The following is a 15,705-nucleotide window of genomic DNA, read 5'->3' as shown; positions in this document are numbered from 1 at the left end:
GTCTGATATAATATGTCAAATTAACAATAAATATATATATATATATATACACTTTAGTATCATTACTATGAATGTTATAATTCTTATTAATATTATATCCTGTTCTATTGATGATTCATGATGAACAAGTCTTTAAACATCAAATCTTATGAAGTATGATAAAAGTGTTGGGCCCTTTGTAAGCTGTAGCTCCAAATGAAGTAGCAGAATTGCATTTCATTGGAAACAACTTGACAACTGATCAGCTCAAAATTTTGCAAGAGCTGAAGCTACACAACCAAAGTAGTGAATGAGAAAAAGAATAGATGGTTCTCTGGGCAGGTAGAATTTACATGCCTTTGGAGCTTCAACTTGAACATCTTCATTAAGAATCTCGCTTTAATACAAAGTTGAGAAATATTCTGGTTTTATCTATTTCATTTCATTATTCTTAATCTCTTAAAAACTTAATTTTGAACCTTTTACCTCTTTCTTTACATTTGCTAGATTCTTCTATTATCGTATCTCTCTCTCTTTTACTTAAGAGGATGCTATTGGTGCAATTCAAGACTCATGGCAAATCATGGCCAAGTCAAACTACAAAGGTGGTTTTGTACAACTTGAGTCAAGAGTTGTGCCATGACTCTCTCTCTCTCTCTTAGAAGATTTTTACAAAAATCTAGTATATATATATATATATATATATATGTGTGTGTATGTGTATTGTTATTGACCTTGTTGAGGACCAACAAGGTTGTCGGGACTAGTCCCAACATAATTGTAGAAGAATAGTCCCACCATGGTTCTAGAATTGTGGAAGGGGGGGGGGGCACTTATTAGATACCCCCTTTGGGTCACCAAAAAGGACACACAAAGGAGGGGCAATACCCTTCTATCTCTCTCTCTCTCCATTGTACCCTTTTTGTGGCATTCAATAATATCTTGGATAATACTCTATGGTCTTTTTTGTTTTGTCCTCTTGGTGGAATAGTACTATTTGAGGAAAAGAAACTTCACAAAATAACACAATGATAAAAAAAAAAAAAAAAAAAAAAAAAAAAAAAACCCTAAATGTATTTTCAAGTGGATTGCATTTCACAATTTTGAAAACCTTCTTCAAAAAAAAAAACTCTTTAAAATGGAAGGGTAATTGTAACGTTTTGAAGTGGGCTCACCAAGAGAAACAATTTGTCCATCAAAAGGCCAGAGAAAATTCCAAACATTAAAATTAGGTCAAATATTTCAACAGAGAGAAATAATAATAAATAAATAAATAAATAAATCTGCACACATCAGTGCCTAGTCAACCCCATTAACATGGTTGCAGTTTGGTGACGTGCACAAGAACAGTAGAAGGAACCACATTCCTCTCCGTTTTTTTCTTTTTCCTTTCTTGCTTTCTTTTATAATAATCAGAGCACAAGTTCTAGTATATTGAATTCCCTTCTATTCTATTGTAATAAATTATATGCTATACATGTGTTTCTGTTAGGGTGGTTACTTGACTTCTTCTTCCTCAACCCCAAGAATGGGCCTTTCCTGCCACACCCAATCACCATGAAAAAGCCACTGACAAAAATGCCTTATCCAGTGAGTGAGTGATGTATCCATCTATCTAGCTAGCTCACTGGCAGTTTGTTTTTGAAGTTATCTTATAGGGCACACTATAAAACCAGCAGCAAATAGAGAGGGAATTCTGTATGCAGTCCATGGAATTTGGCCTCCACTTGGGACCCTTGCTTTTTTTCTCCCCCTTTCGCCAAACTATGGCAGTGGCGTAATTGAGCCAAACCCAGCTTTAGTGTCCTTTGGAGTGTAGTTTTGACTTTCTAGGGCAAGCATTGAAAAATGATAAAAATAAAAAATGAAAAAGGATAAATAAAACTGAGGTGGACTTTGACCCAAGTGCTGACTCAGCAACACATTGGTGCAGTTGATTTAGCAGCCATTCTGTTAAAAGAAGTAGAAGAAGAAGCTCTGACAAATCTGCAGAGGAGGAGGTGGATGGACATACGAAACTGATCGCCACCAGAAAAAGGTTGAAGATGGGGCCTCACAAAAAGAACATAGCCAAGGCCATGGCCACATGGAAAAGACTAATTAAACAGATTGCAGAAAATGCCTTCTGCCCCCACAACCCTCACTTTCTAACCTCACCCCACACACCATTGTATTTGTCTATGAGTGGCTATGTCCATTGATGAACAGGTTCATCTGTGGGTACAAATGACAACAGCCAGAATGATATATGCCACCTCATGCAAAACTGGGTGGCTCTGACAAGGCTGAGTGGGGAGAATGAACTGGGAGCCTGCCTGCACAAGGTGCACAACCAACCAGCCCTAAGTTCCACACACTAGAGCCACACAGAAATGGAGCCAAAGTGGGAGGAGGGGGGGGGGGTTCATGTCTTGGGAAGTGATGCCCATGAGATCTTCCATATCTGGAAATAAATAAAATGTAAAACCTGGCCCTCTTGAGCAAGGGAACATGTACATTTTCCTCAAAGGAGGGTGAGTTCTCTAGGGAGATGGGGTGGGTGGTGTGGTTCCAAGCACATATGGACAAGCAAATGGTAATCCCCCCTCCCCTCCCCTCTCTTGCAGCCCCTTGTAAAGGGGCCCTTTGGTGTGGAGTGGGTGTGCATGCATCACAAGGCAAAAATAAGGGGTGTGGGGGGTATGTGAGTCTTGGGTGTTTTGAACACCAGCATGGGCTGCATTACATGAAACCCACTCACTGCCCATACTGGTTTGCTGTCTCTCTCTCACTCTCAATCTTTGTACGTTGATATAGACATCAATTTTGAGGGGAGGTGGGTTTGATGTTTTGGAGGGACACTGTTAGTTGCTTTCTTTCCTAGTGTGTGACCAAGCTTTCTTTCCACTGAAAGCGGGGAAGTGGTCCACACATATACATCCATGAAGAAGCCCCCAAAGTGAGTAGTAGTGGTTAGATTGGTCTCCAACCAGGGCAGAATAATATGTGCAGCAGCAGCAGCAGCAGCAGCAGCACCAGGGATCTGATCTTACAAAAGCAATGCAGGCATCACTAGGCTCATGGAACCCATGACCTCCCTCCCTCTCTCCCTCCCTCCACCACTAGCACAATCAATAAATCCCTATACCACCTCTCTCTCTCATTGATTCTCATTCCATTTCCACCACCTCCACAGCACCATTTTGACTCTTTCTCATGGCCTCCCAAATTAAATGACCCCCAGTTACTGCACTGCTCTCATTTTTATTGAGGCAGAACTTCCTCCTTCCAACCCAACTGACGAAGGTCCATACTCTTTCACCTAACAAACCTAGAGCACGCATGTACTGTGAAAAAAAGAAGAAAAAAAGCTTCCAAAATTGGGATGAATACCTGCATAATGGGTGGAAGGACAGTATCCACAATATTAGAAGAATAAACAATGATTCAGCATAGCAGGATATGTGCTCTTCCAGCAATTGTATCTGCACACCCCCTCCTCCCCACCAATTATCTCAAAAGGGCTCTCACATGCCTTCTTCCTTGCTTCACACAATGTGGAGTTTACACAATGTCCACTACAAGGAAAATCTGACACACAGCAAAGCTGGAATTACTTGTTTTTTTGTTTGTTTTTTTTGTTTTTGCTTTTATTGCTGGGTTTCAATTTGTTCTTATTTTGGTTAGGTTTCTTTTAATGAGGGGGGGGGGGGTGAGGCAGGCAGTGGTGGAGGCTGTGGTGGAGCCAAGGGAGGGAGGGAGAGAGGGAGAGAGGGGTGAGTGCAAGGGTGAGGGGTGGGGCAGAAGCAGCAGAGGCAGGGGGGGGGCCGGTTGCTGCTTTGGCCATGTGCAAAGGCTGACCATGCCCATGTGGGCCGACACATTCCCTCAACAAACCCTCCTAATACTTTTTTCCCTTCCTTCCCTTCTGCTGCTGGAATGGAGAGCTTCAGGCAGAAGAAGGATGAGTGGCTGGGCAGGCAATGCAGGCACACTTCTGCACAGGGGCCCTGCTGCAGATTCACACCCCCTCCCTTTCCCTTTCACACTGCCAATGTCATATGTTTATCCCCACCCTATTCACCTGTAGCCTCCCCTTTTACCCACTCACCTCTCATATTATCCACAAAGAGAGGGAGGGCAAAACTAACTGACTCACCACAGCCCAGTGCACATCCATCCATGCCTACTCCCCACTCCTACACTCACTCACACACTCACTCACTCACACTTACACATGTACTTAGGGGTCAGTGGCAGCAGAAGCAGCTTCTTCTGCATCATCACCCACCCTTCTTTCTGCTGTCTTTCTTTCTTTCTTTCTTTTTCCTCTTTTTGTTGATGTTGGTGGTGGTGGTGGTGGTCATGCATCAGTGCAGAGGGCTTTCTTTCTGACCTAGTCTTGCTTACACACACACACACACTCTCACAGAGGGAAATACAAGTAAGTAGAGAGAGTGTATAGAAAAGGGGTAGAACAGAATGGAGGGATGCCCAGACAGAGAGACGGAAAGGGAGGGGAGGGGGGGCAATGGAATGGGATCTTCTTTACATACCATATCCTTTACTTTACTTGACTTTACTTGTGTTGCCTGTCTGCCTGCCTCCCCTTCCCTTTCCCTTTCACTACCTGGCCCCTTCCTCCACCCTGCTTATAAAAGCAGCATATCCTCATAAGAAGAACCAAAATATAAAATCAAATCCACATTCAATATATGTTCACACATACCTCTCTCTCTCTCTCTCGATATATATATATATAGCAGTTTTCCTTCTAAGTTAATATAAAAATGGTTCTATTGTGATTATAATTTTCAAGTTGATTGTATTATATGTGTCTCATGGGTGGAGTGGTGGGGCAACATTATATTTGTATTGGGTTTTTCAGAATGTAGGTGCTAATCCCCATACATATGTTACATATATTCTTACAAAGCAGCATGTATGTATGTATATATTCTTGCAGTGGAATATATATATATATATATATATACACACACACCATGAATTAATGTTATTCCATGATTCTCTCTGTTATGTCTGATTTGTGTTTGGAATGTTCCCAATGTTCCCAACCTCTGTCCTTTGGTGCTTCTTTCTTCCTTTCTTTCTTTATTTCATTCTTCCATTCAAGAAACATGGGATGAGATGAGGGAGGTTGATTGCATTTGTTATTTGCTTTGCTGGACTCCTCTGGTCTATTGCTGCTCTGGGCGTGATGGTGTGATGGAAAAATTTGATGTGTGAGATGGGATGTGCCATATGGGGCAGGGGGGGGGGGGGTGTGATAGGATGGCTCATAATGGAACACAACTCACAACTCAACTCATCGTGGTAGTGACTTTGTAAAATAGAATAAAATAAAACTAATAATAATACAGTATACATATGTGTGTATGTATGTATGTATGTATGTATGTATATAAGCATATACATAGATATGGAGTTGGGAATACAATTCAAAATAGCAAGTAAAAAGGAGCAAAGCTGCCCTTTTGACAAAGTCCCCCCCCCCTCTCCTCTTTCTTTATGCAACAACCCAACCCAAGTAGCAACACATCTCCAAACAAATACATACTCTCTTTACCCCATGGGTCCATGGGTGTTCCCCCCCCCAATTATCATTTGGTCCATGCTATGTGTGTATGTATCTGTGTATGCAAATATTTATATATGTATATATATTTATACATATACATATATATATATATACACACTCACACACACAAAACAAAAAGAAAATGAAAAAAGGAGATATATCCATAGTAACATTATTTCTATTTTATTTTATCTATTTATAAATGTTTATTAAGATTAATCAAAACTTGTAATATCAATACTATTGTTGTTATTATTATTATTATTATTAACTTTTCATGTTTATGATAACATGTTTCTCTCGCAATACACACACGGTGATGAACTTTGAAGTAGCAATGGTGACATCTAATGTGATTTAAATTCAGAATGCCATGATGTAATACAGAGTTGTGTGTTTTATTGTTTTTATTTTATGTGTCATGCTTTTACTTACAGTACAGGAAATTTCTAATCACTTACTGAATTAATCTATTGCAAAACAATTGTTCATAAATATGAAAAAGCATGCATAATGTGTTTAAATGCATTATTTTTGTATACATCATCTTAAATGAAACTTATTTTTCCAGAAAAAAAAAGTGATTAAATGGTGTTATAAACCTATTATAATATATATATAGATATATATATATATATATATATATATATTTTTATACACACAACTTTCAACTCCCAAATTGTATAATTCATTCATAAATAATGTCATTTTGTTTTGGAAAAGAGTGTAATGAATACTATCAAAAGTGTACCATAAAGCACGACAATGCTATACAAATAATAGTGTTATAAGTATATATGCTTACACATAATAAAAAAAACAAATAAAATGTATCATCAAGTAAGAACTTTATTGGTATATATGTTGGTAAAATCTAAAATTAATATATAAATACTACTCAAAACTAATATTAAACACTTACATGCATAAAATATACATATTTGTAGAATTATTCCATGCACATACTAGAATAAAATAAGATATAATAGAAATACAAAAAATACATTAAAATAGAGTACATATTATTTTTTAAAGTAAAAAAGTGAAGTTTGAAGATCTATTCCTATATTTTGTATAGAATGGTAGTGATGCTTGTTAATAGTCATTGCAAATGTACACTCTAGTGAATAATCTATTGGTACTACAATCTATAAAATAAAATTAAAAAAAACACAATATTTATGTATTTAGAAAGAAAGTAAGAATTTAAATGATATTATAAATATGATTAAGACATATTGAAGTAATCTTAATGAAAAATCTCAAAAAAATAAAGGTGAAACTTAATCACAACCAAATCTGTAAATAGAAAGAAGCACAAAATTAGATTTCACAACTAATCAACAACCAATAACACATCATTCTCTAGAACTTTGTAAGCCAAACAAAGGTCCCAAAATTTAAATTTTGTAAATTCCAATTTAGAAATAAATTTGTTTAAATGATAGAAAGTCATTAAAAAATAAAAAATAAAACATCTAATTGAAGTAAAACATTCTCATTGAAGTCTGGTAAATTTCAATTCTAATAAGCTTCAATGTATTCTAGTATTAATTGATAAAATTTTAGATTAAACAAAAGAACTAAATAATGAAGAAGTAATATTACTTGAAAATGTAAGGAAATTAACATAGATGTTCAGTCAAAGAGAATCAAGAAGAATGGTTGGCCATCCCTATTTTACACACTTTTTGAAACTTTAACAAAATTATGAAGTTTACTTCTTTTATTCATCTATTATTATTTCTTTTAATCTATTAATAAACTTCATCCATTGAATTGAACTTTAAAAAATTACAAGCTAATGTACTTAACTTTTGAGTTATTACTCATAAATCTCTGAATAAAAAATAATAATTATAAAGCTATGTATTATCATTCATGTACTTGATATTTATACATATATATAAATAGGTAAATCATTTTAAACCCCTACTGCTTCATTTTTATTTTAATATATTAATATTAAATAAAATAGATATTAACACTTAATTTCAAAATTAAAATTATTATATATTTTTAAAATGCATATATATATTGAATTTATATACTTTAAATTTTCAACAAACATCTTGCATATGTTCACTTGATTACTATTCTAATATTTAACTTCTTAAAATCAACCTTATATATTTATCTCTTTTAACATTTGCTCATGTATTGGGTACATGATCATCAAAAATATTGTTAAATTTATAAAAGTATTGGAAAGCCATGTATTTTCTATTTTTATTTCTTTTTATATCTGTATGCCTAGCAATTGCTACTATTTTTAAGTACTAAATATTGTATCACCATTCAAACCATTGCTGATAATGCTACAAAAATTTAGCAATCACCATACATCCAAAACATCTTTATAGATACTTTTATTAATTTATAAACATGTAAAATCATTAACAATAAGTCCTTAATATTAGCTACATTATCTCATGATGATATATATATATATATATATATATATATCATCAGATATATATATATATATATATCAGTTTTATAATTCCACCTAAAGCCTTTGACTTTGTAATATTTGTAGAACCCACATTTAAAAAACAACTTTTTATTCAGAGATTTATGAGTAATAAAATTAAACCCACATTTAAAAAACAACTTTTTATTAACTCAAGGTTTTTTGAAGTCTTCTAAAGCTATATCTTACATGTTAAATTTCAAAATTGGATAAATCATCACTTTATTTTAATCCGTTATTTTTAGCATTTTTCTTTTAAAGCTAAAAAATTTAGCTCGTGGAGAATATTTTTAATTAATCATTAATACATCGGTATATATACAATGTAATTAATTTAATACAATTCAAAATTTCTCTATGAACAATTATAAGTCAAGATCATTAAAATCTCATCTGAAACAACTGCAATAAAAATAATAATATTTGCTTGATGTTCAAATTGCTTTTTCTTTTTCTTTTTTATCTAAATATAGTGATATTAACTATTTACATAAAACATAATGCAAGAGAGTTGGGTCACAAAGTGTTGATATGTACATGCTCAGAAACTTCTACATTTATCAACACAGGTTTTACAAAAACAATAAAACATTACTCTGTAAATATATTGAAATTCAAAATGATAACAAAATACATGTTCTGTACAGTTTCCTGGGATTGCAATAAGCAAATGATAGTTGATTTATTATTATTATTATTATTATTTTATAAATTGCATCCCCCCTTTGCTGTCTTTCCTTGTCATCATGTAATATCCCCAACTCCTGTACCTTCTTCATTATGCATACAAACTAACTGTTCTTTTTGTTTTTATGGCCATCAACTTGTCCACCATCACATGGCCACAGACTCTGACAAAGTGTGACCTAACAATCTGAAACTAAGACAGACAATCGTTCCTCACCAAAAGGGCATAACCTCGCAAAACCCTAATCCTAACCCTAATGGGTACAGAACCGCGAGGCACAAACCTTAATGGGTGCCGACCATGCAAGGGAATGCCATGCACCACGCAACCCTGACTTGGAAACAGAAAACCACGACACCCAACACAAATAGAAAATGAAAATTAAACAATAAAAATACAAAAATACAAAAATAAAAAAACAAAGTTACAACATCTGGATCAGAAGAAGAAGGAAGAAGCTGCAGCAGCAGCAGGAGGAGCAGTTCCCCCACTGTCTCGTAGCGTCTGCTGCTCACCCCTTTGTCGTCCCCGTGTGCCGTGATCAAGTACGCAGTAGGCAACCAAACTGCAGGGTCGCCATTCTGCAGCTTTCATTCACAGGGCGCTGTGTGTGCCAGGAGAGAGGGCGATTTCGAAGCCCGCGGAGGAGAATCGAGGCAGCAGCAGCAGGCGCAGAGAATCGGGTGCTACCCGCGAGAAAGCAAGCGCGAGAACTGAAATAGAAATCTGACAAGGAATAAACCACCATTGCAGGATTAGGCTTAAGCCAGGTAGCTTATAGTAGTAGTAGTAGTACTACTCGGTGACTGCAATCACTGCCCCTCGTCGCACTACCCTCCATCGCCGCAGAGCCTGAGCGTAGGCTTGTGCCGCCGCCTGACTTGCTCCTGTGCCACGAGCCGAAGCTCCGCGCGCTCGGACTGACAGCCGTCAGATTGAGGATCGGATTCTATCGTGCGAGCCGTCAGATCCCGTATCGGCCCCGCTGTCCTGCTACTGGCCCTGGTGCCGTGGCTCGATTCCCCGTCTCAGGCTACTCCTCCCATTACCGTAGACTGGTGGTGAGCTTGTCTGAAAAATCCGTCGCTTTTTAGTGGCTCGATTAGTGAGTGCGGTCAAGGGTTTGCTCGTCTTACTATTTCTTCTGTTTGGGGCTCTCTCGCTTCCTCAGTTGGCGCGGTCATGGGCTTCCTTACTCGCTGGATCTTATGGTTCATTGGGGTTTAGTCTCCGCCTTTGGAGTAGTACTTTGCATGCATTTGATTTACTTTAACTGAACTAATAAATACATTTTTACTATTTTTCTAGTATTTTTATATGCTTCTTCTAATTTTATTAACGATGTTCTTTAAACCTAATTGTGTATACGATTATCGTTTTTCATTATTATACAAAACTGATCACATTTTTTGTTTTTAAAAATGAATTCTCATGTTTAGCTCTCGATTAAGTAGCCGCTATAAATCATTTTGTTACTTTGATATTCATGTTAGTAATAATGTATATCTTTATGTATATATATATATATATATATATATATATATATATTTTAGAATACGTGTGTTATTATTTTGCATCTCAAATATATAAACATGGTATAAAATGATAAATTTCATTTGACTAACAAGTGTCAAAAATAATACTCTCTAACTATCTCAAGTCTCATGTCTGGTAGATTCCATCTAAATTGATAGTCTTTCAAAATGAAAATAGAACTGGAATTTAATAAAAAATACAATGTTGTTCATTATGAAGTGTTTCCAGCTACAAATAACCTCACGAAAGCAATTATGGAAAACTCATGTGGGAAATGTATCAATTTTGTGTGGCATTGTCGATGTTATAATAAGGTGTGAAATTAGAACTGGAATAGGAGTTGGAATTCTTCGCTCTTGGTTGCTACAAGAGCGTGCTATTCAATTATACATATTTACAATACTATTAATGGTTAAATAATTTACTTCGCTTGTCAAGACATCCAATTGGGGGACCCCATCTCTCCATAATGCCAATTATAATACTCATCGGGAACTTGGGGAACGGCATGTTTTGTTAACAAGGTTTGGGGGCCTGGTGTATGGGAGCGTGGGTTCCCAATGCCCCTCCCCCCATTGCACATGAGAGCATCATAGCAAGGAATGAATGAACGATTGATTGAACGAATGAAATAGGCAATGGGTTGGATGGATGAATGGGGGTCGTATTGTAGAAGAGCAGTCCCCACCGTCCTTTCCCCACTTGACTGGGCATGCACCCACCCAACCACCCACCCTGCCCAACCTCACTCCCCAAAGAACAAAAGAAACACCAAAACCTACATAAAAAATTTAAAATTTAATAATATAAAAATAAAACCGAGGAAGAGGAATTTTGTGAAAACGCAAACATAAAAGTTGTGCGGCGAGAATCTCTTTCCAAAAAGATGGTACATGTGCACGTTATTGACATCTAACACTAAAGTAGTAAAAAAAAGAAAAGAAAAAATGGTTCGTTATATATACCTATAACTTCGATACGTGATCAAGTTATAAGCGACGGAATTGTTCCTTTTTCAAGACCTTTATTGCGATTTGAATGAATGGACAAAGGGGGGGGAGGATCAGCCTGCTTTTAGGGATTCGGTCGTGGTACTTTGCATCCATGTATATCATCCACTGAGAGGATGATAGCGCGAGGGGGTATAGGCACGTGGCAATCTCAAAGCCGACAGCATGATATCTTTGGAGCACGACCACGACACCAACCTCCCACCACCCCCGCCCCGCCCCAGCCACCACCACCAGTTAATCTGGTCCCCCCTCCGCCCTGTCCCATCCCATGTCCCCATCTCGCCCACGTGGACGACACCCTGGCGCCACGGCTGCCGCATCTCGACGCCCCCGTTATGACAGTCCCGCCCTCTCAAAAAGTAGCTAGAAAAAGCCAAAGTAAGAGGGAAGAGTTTGAGTGAACTAGGAGGCCCCCACACGGCGGCGGAGAGAATGTTCCTGAATAGCACTGGGGAATACTTCGCATATATATATATATATACTTGAAATGAAATTCCTTCTGTCAATCAAATATTAAATATTTCTTTGAAAAGACAGAGTATGGATGTTAAGGGTTAAATAAACTTGCATTTGTGAATTAACAATGGATTGTTTCTTAAATCAAATATATTTCCCTAGTAAACATCTCTTAGTTAAGAAACCCTCCAAATTTAGGACAAATTATTTAGGACGTTGTATATGTATTTCACCATGACTGCACATGATTGTTTGTGTTGAAAATACATGAAATATGATTTTAATGTGCCTGATGGGTATGAGAATTTTTGGAGTGTATGTATGAGTGTGTGAGAATTAAACTTTGCAATGGTCTTTAGGACATATCCTAAATGTATTTAAAGAATATTTTAGATGTATTGAGATGAATACGGTTATATATATATATATATATATGTTGTATTGCGTCAAGCATCACCTTATTGCCAAAATTAATAAATTGATATGGATTGCACTTTGCTCTTTTAATTCTTTTTAAAATAGTATTTTAATAATGCACAGCCATAAATATTTAGTTTATGATTAAAGGTTTAGTGATTTGCTTGTTCTCTTACTGTTTACCACACATACTAAATAACTATTTTGGTTTTAATGAATTCAAAAAATCCAGAGGTCTTAAATAGTTTTCAACTCAATATGTTAATTTGTTGTCTTTACTTTATTTATTTATTTATTTTTAACTGATTAAATATCTCGAAATATCAAAGATTATTTTTTAAACTCCACAATTATCCAAAATAACAAGTAAATAAGTATGTTCCTTTTTTTTTTTATTGATTGTAAAAAACAAATGTAGAGTAACCACATTTCCTTTCTGGTAATTTACAACTCTAAAACCCTCTTTTATCCAATTTCCTTTACTTTTTTTATAATACTTAATTTATAATTTATTAAAAAAAATCTTTTATAAAAATTTGTGATGTTGATTATAAAGTTTAAGTTCTATTAAATACAATTTGAATACATTCATTATATTTTAGACTTCAAATTTTGTTTGAAGAACATAAATTTGACAAACAAATGAATATTTTTAATAAATTTCACAAAAATATGTAAATAAATATAATAATCTGATACTGATAATACTATTATTCCAAATAACTATAATAATATTATAGAAAAGTGCTAGACATCATGTTAAATAAAAGTATTCAAATTTTAATTGGTACTATGATATTATAGAGAATTGAAATGTTTCAACAATGATTTAAATATTTGTTAGAAACTAGAGATGTATGTAAGTGTACATTTATTTGTGAGTATATATATATATATATATATATATATATACCACAAATGTTTTAAAACTTTAATGTTAATTTTAAATTTATCATAAAACTATTGTGTGGCCACTATTTTATAAAGATATACAAGCATTATTAATTTACTTATTTATAAATTTAGCATGATTTAATACAATACTTATCCAGGATGTTTACTTTTCACTTTTGATAATATGAGTAATTCTTCTGTTTATAACTAGAAATCATTTTGTGATAAATTAAACAAAAGTTGAAATGCTTGGGCATAAGATAACTATAATAATTAAAACACTTTAATCTAAAGAATTCTTGCAAATTTAGAAAACAAACTTGATGTCTTTAAAATGGCTTTTTAACATCTAATCACAAATTATTTCTGTACGTATTGTACAATAATATTCTTATAACTTAATACCAATCATTGGATTTTTTTGAAGTAATGAATCATGTATGGATGATAACACAATGTAAGAGTATTATGTTGATTGCATTGCGGATTTTATTAAGACTATTTTTTTGCAATGAAGAATACTGGTAGGAAATCTAAATCGTATTTTTTAATATTTTAATGAAAAATATAATTATTTAAAATTATATGTATGTTGATGTGTGTTTTGTGTTTCTAAGCAAATTTACCATCTTTTGTATTTATTCAAAATGTAAAAGTCTAATATTTTTCAAACTCGAACTTTGGTTTGTGAAAGCATTTGATTTAAAGTTTAAATGGAATGTGATTATTTTGATTGTATAATTATATTTAGAATCTAAAATTTAATACTGCTATGCTCATTAGATAACCAACCCTGTATATGAAACATAAAAATTAATTCATGTATAATGACAAGTAACTTCTAGTTTTACTATTTATTTATTTATTTATTTTTGTTTTAGGGGCATTTGAAATAGAATTAGTTTTCATAGTATTTCATTCAATTGAATAATTGAGATGTTGTGAGATTTTTGCAAAACTACCAAAATTTATTTGGACACAATTGAGTTCAAAGTTCTTATAATGAATTAGATAAGAATGAATCTTCAGAGATGTTGACCTACAAAGAAATATTAGAATTCGAAAACTAAAATTTTAGAAAAACATGTATATTTGTGGTCTAAATTAATTAAATATGATCTCTGAATTTAATTCGCTCAAAAAAATTACATAACGATTATTTGAATAAGTAATTTCTCATTTAAAAATCTATTTTATTCTACTTCTTCATTTTAAATTTTAGTGAATTTTCTCTTTTACTATTTGAAATCGTTCTAGGAAAAATAATGATAATAGTATTAATAAAATCTTAATACCATTTAATGTCTCACATTATAATTTTTCAAAAAATTTAGTTTTATTTATTTATCATTACTATTTTTTCTATAAAACTTTAAAGAAGATATTATTTATTTGTGATTTATTTTATTAATTTATTTTTTCATTCTTTTAAAAGTTTGATGAATATAATTTCAAATCAAAATGACATTTCTTACATTAAATTTTAGTTTTGGTTTTTTTTTTTCTTAATTTTTAATTTTTTTAATACCTAAATTAATCATAATTTTATAATGATAATGTTATTAAGGGTCCAGTTGTTGAGTTACCAGTTTCCAAGAGGATCAAAATTTCATTTAAAGGTTTATCAATATTAGAAATATTGTGGGATTTTCTTTACATAAATAATAAATATTAGAGAAGTTTTTTTCTTGTGCTTTATTTTAGATGTATTATTGTATCAATTAAATTTGGTAGTATCTTAACATTTTAAAGATCATTAATGCAAACTTTGGTTTCTTCTAAACATCAAGTACTTTTTGTGCCTAAAACACAGTGTACCATAATACTTTATTAACATTATTTCCATAGATAATAATATTAACAATTATTTTCATTAATTCACTTCTATGAAACTATTGCAAAGATAGTTGATGTGGAACACAAGGAACAAAAGTATTTTCAAGATAAGAGTAAAGTAGAACAAAAAATAAAAAGCCAACATTTGAAAATCTAGAACATCAAAAGTTATATATATATATATATATATATATATATAAAAATAAAAAAGCTTAGTTATTTTTAGTATTGCTAATGCCACCAATAATTAAATTTTTAACTCATTTAATCTCATTGGATGTAGTATGTATCCACACATACACAAACATCCAAAGACATAATGCATTGTTGCCTTATTTAAATTTCTCAATCTTATTCTTACATGTATAAAATTATTGCTTCACATCTTTTAAATTTGGTTTTTTAATGTTCTTATTTTCTAAAAAAATATTTTATTTTTTTGTGTTTAAAATCATTTTTATTTAAAATATATGAATGAGTGATTAAGTAGAAATAAGTAACAAACATGTTTTAAAATCGCTTAATATTTGAGTCATAATCAACATTAACCTAAATCCACAAAGCTTTATCCATTTAAAATTCAAATCATATGATGTCTTTTGTAAACTGAAGAAATTTTTATTTACACTTAAAAATCAATCTTTGATGTTCTTTATAAAAATGCTTTAAGAATGTGCATTTATTTCTGGTTCTTATTTCAAAATTAAGTCTTGTTATCTTCCAGCTTAATAAAATTAATGTCATCTCTATTTGAAGCCCTACAAAATGGCATCTTTCACGACCTTCAAAAATTATATATATATATATATATATAGAGAGAGAGAGAGAGAGAGGG

The 15,705-nt window shown here is 33.2% G+C and overlaps 1 long non-coding RNA gene across 1 annotated transcript; it reads right to left on the bottom strand.

Annotated features, from left to right (window-relative positions):
• Nucleotides 1–8,444: 8,444 nt before the first annotated feature.
• Nucleotides 8,445–10,016, bottom strand: LOC149986351 (uncharacterized). Its single transcript, XR_016500697.1, has 2 exons — nucleotides 9,234–10,016; nucleotides 8,445–9,048 (listed from the first exon to the last, which is right to left on the bottom strand). It is a non-coding gene; the product is annotated as an uncharacterized LOC149986351 (long non-coding RNA).
• Nucleotides 10,017–15,705: the final 5,689 nt, after the last annotated feature.

The sequence above is a fragment of the Physcomitrium patens genome, chromosome 24, assembly GCF_059467195.1.
Source record: "Physcomitrium patens ecotype Gransden chromosome 24, ASM5946719v1, whole genome shotgun sequence".
Classification (NCBI taxonomy): domain Eukaryota; kingdom Viridiplantae; phylum Streptophyta; class Bryopsida; order Funariales; family Funariaceae; genus Physcomitrium; species Physcomitrium patens.
Note: the sequence above shows the minus strand (reverse complement) of the source record. Positions and strands in the feature narration are given on the sequence as shown.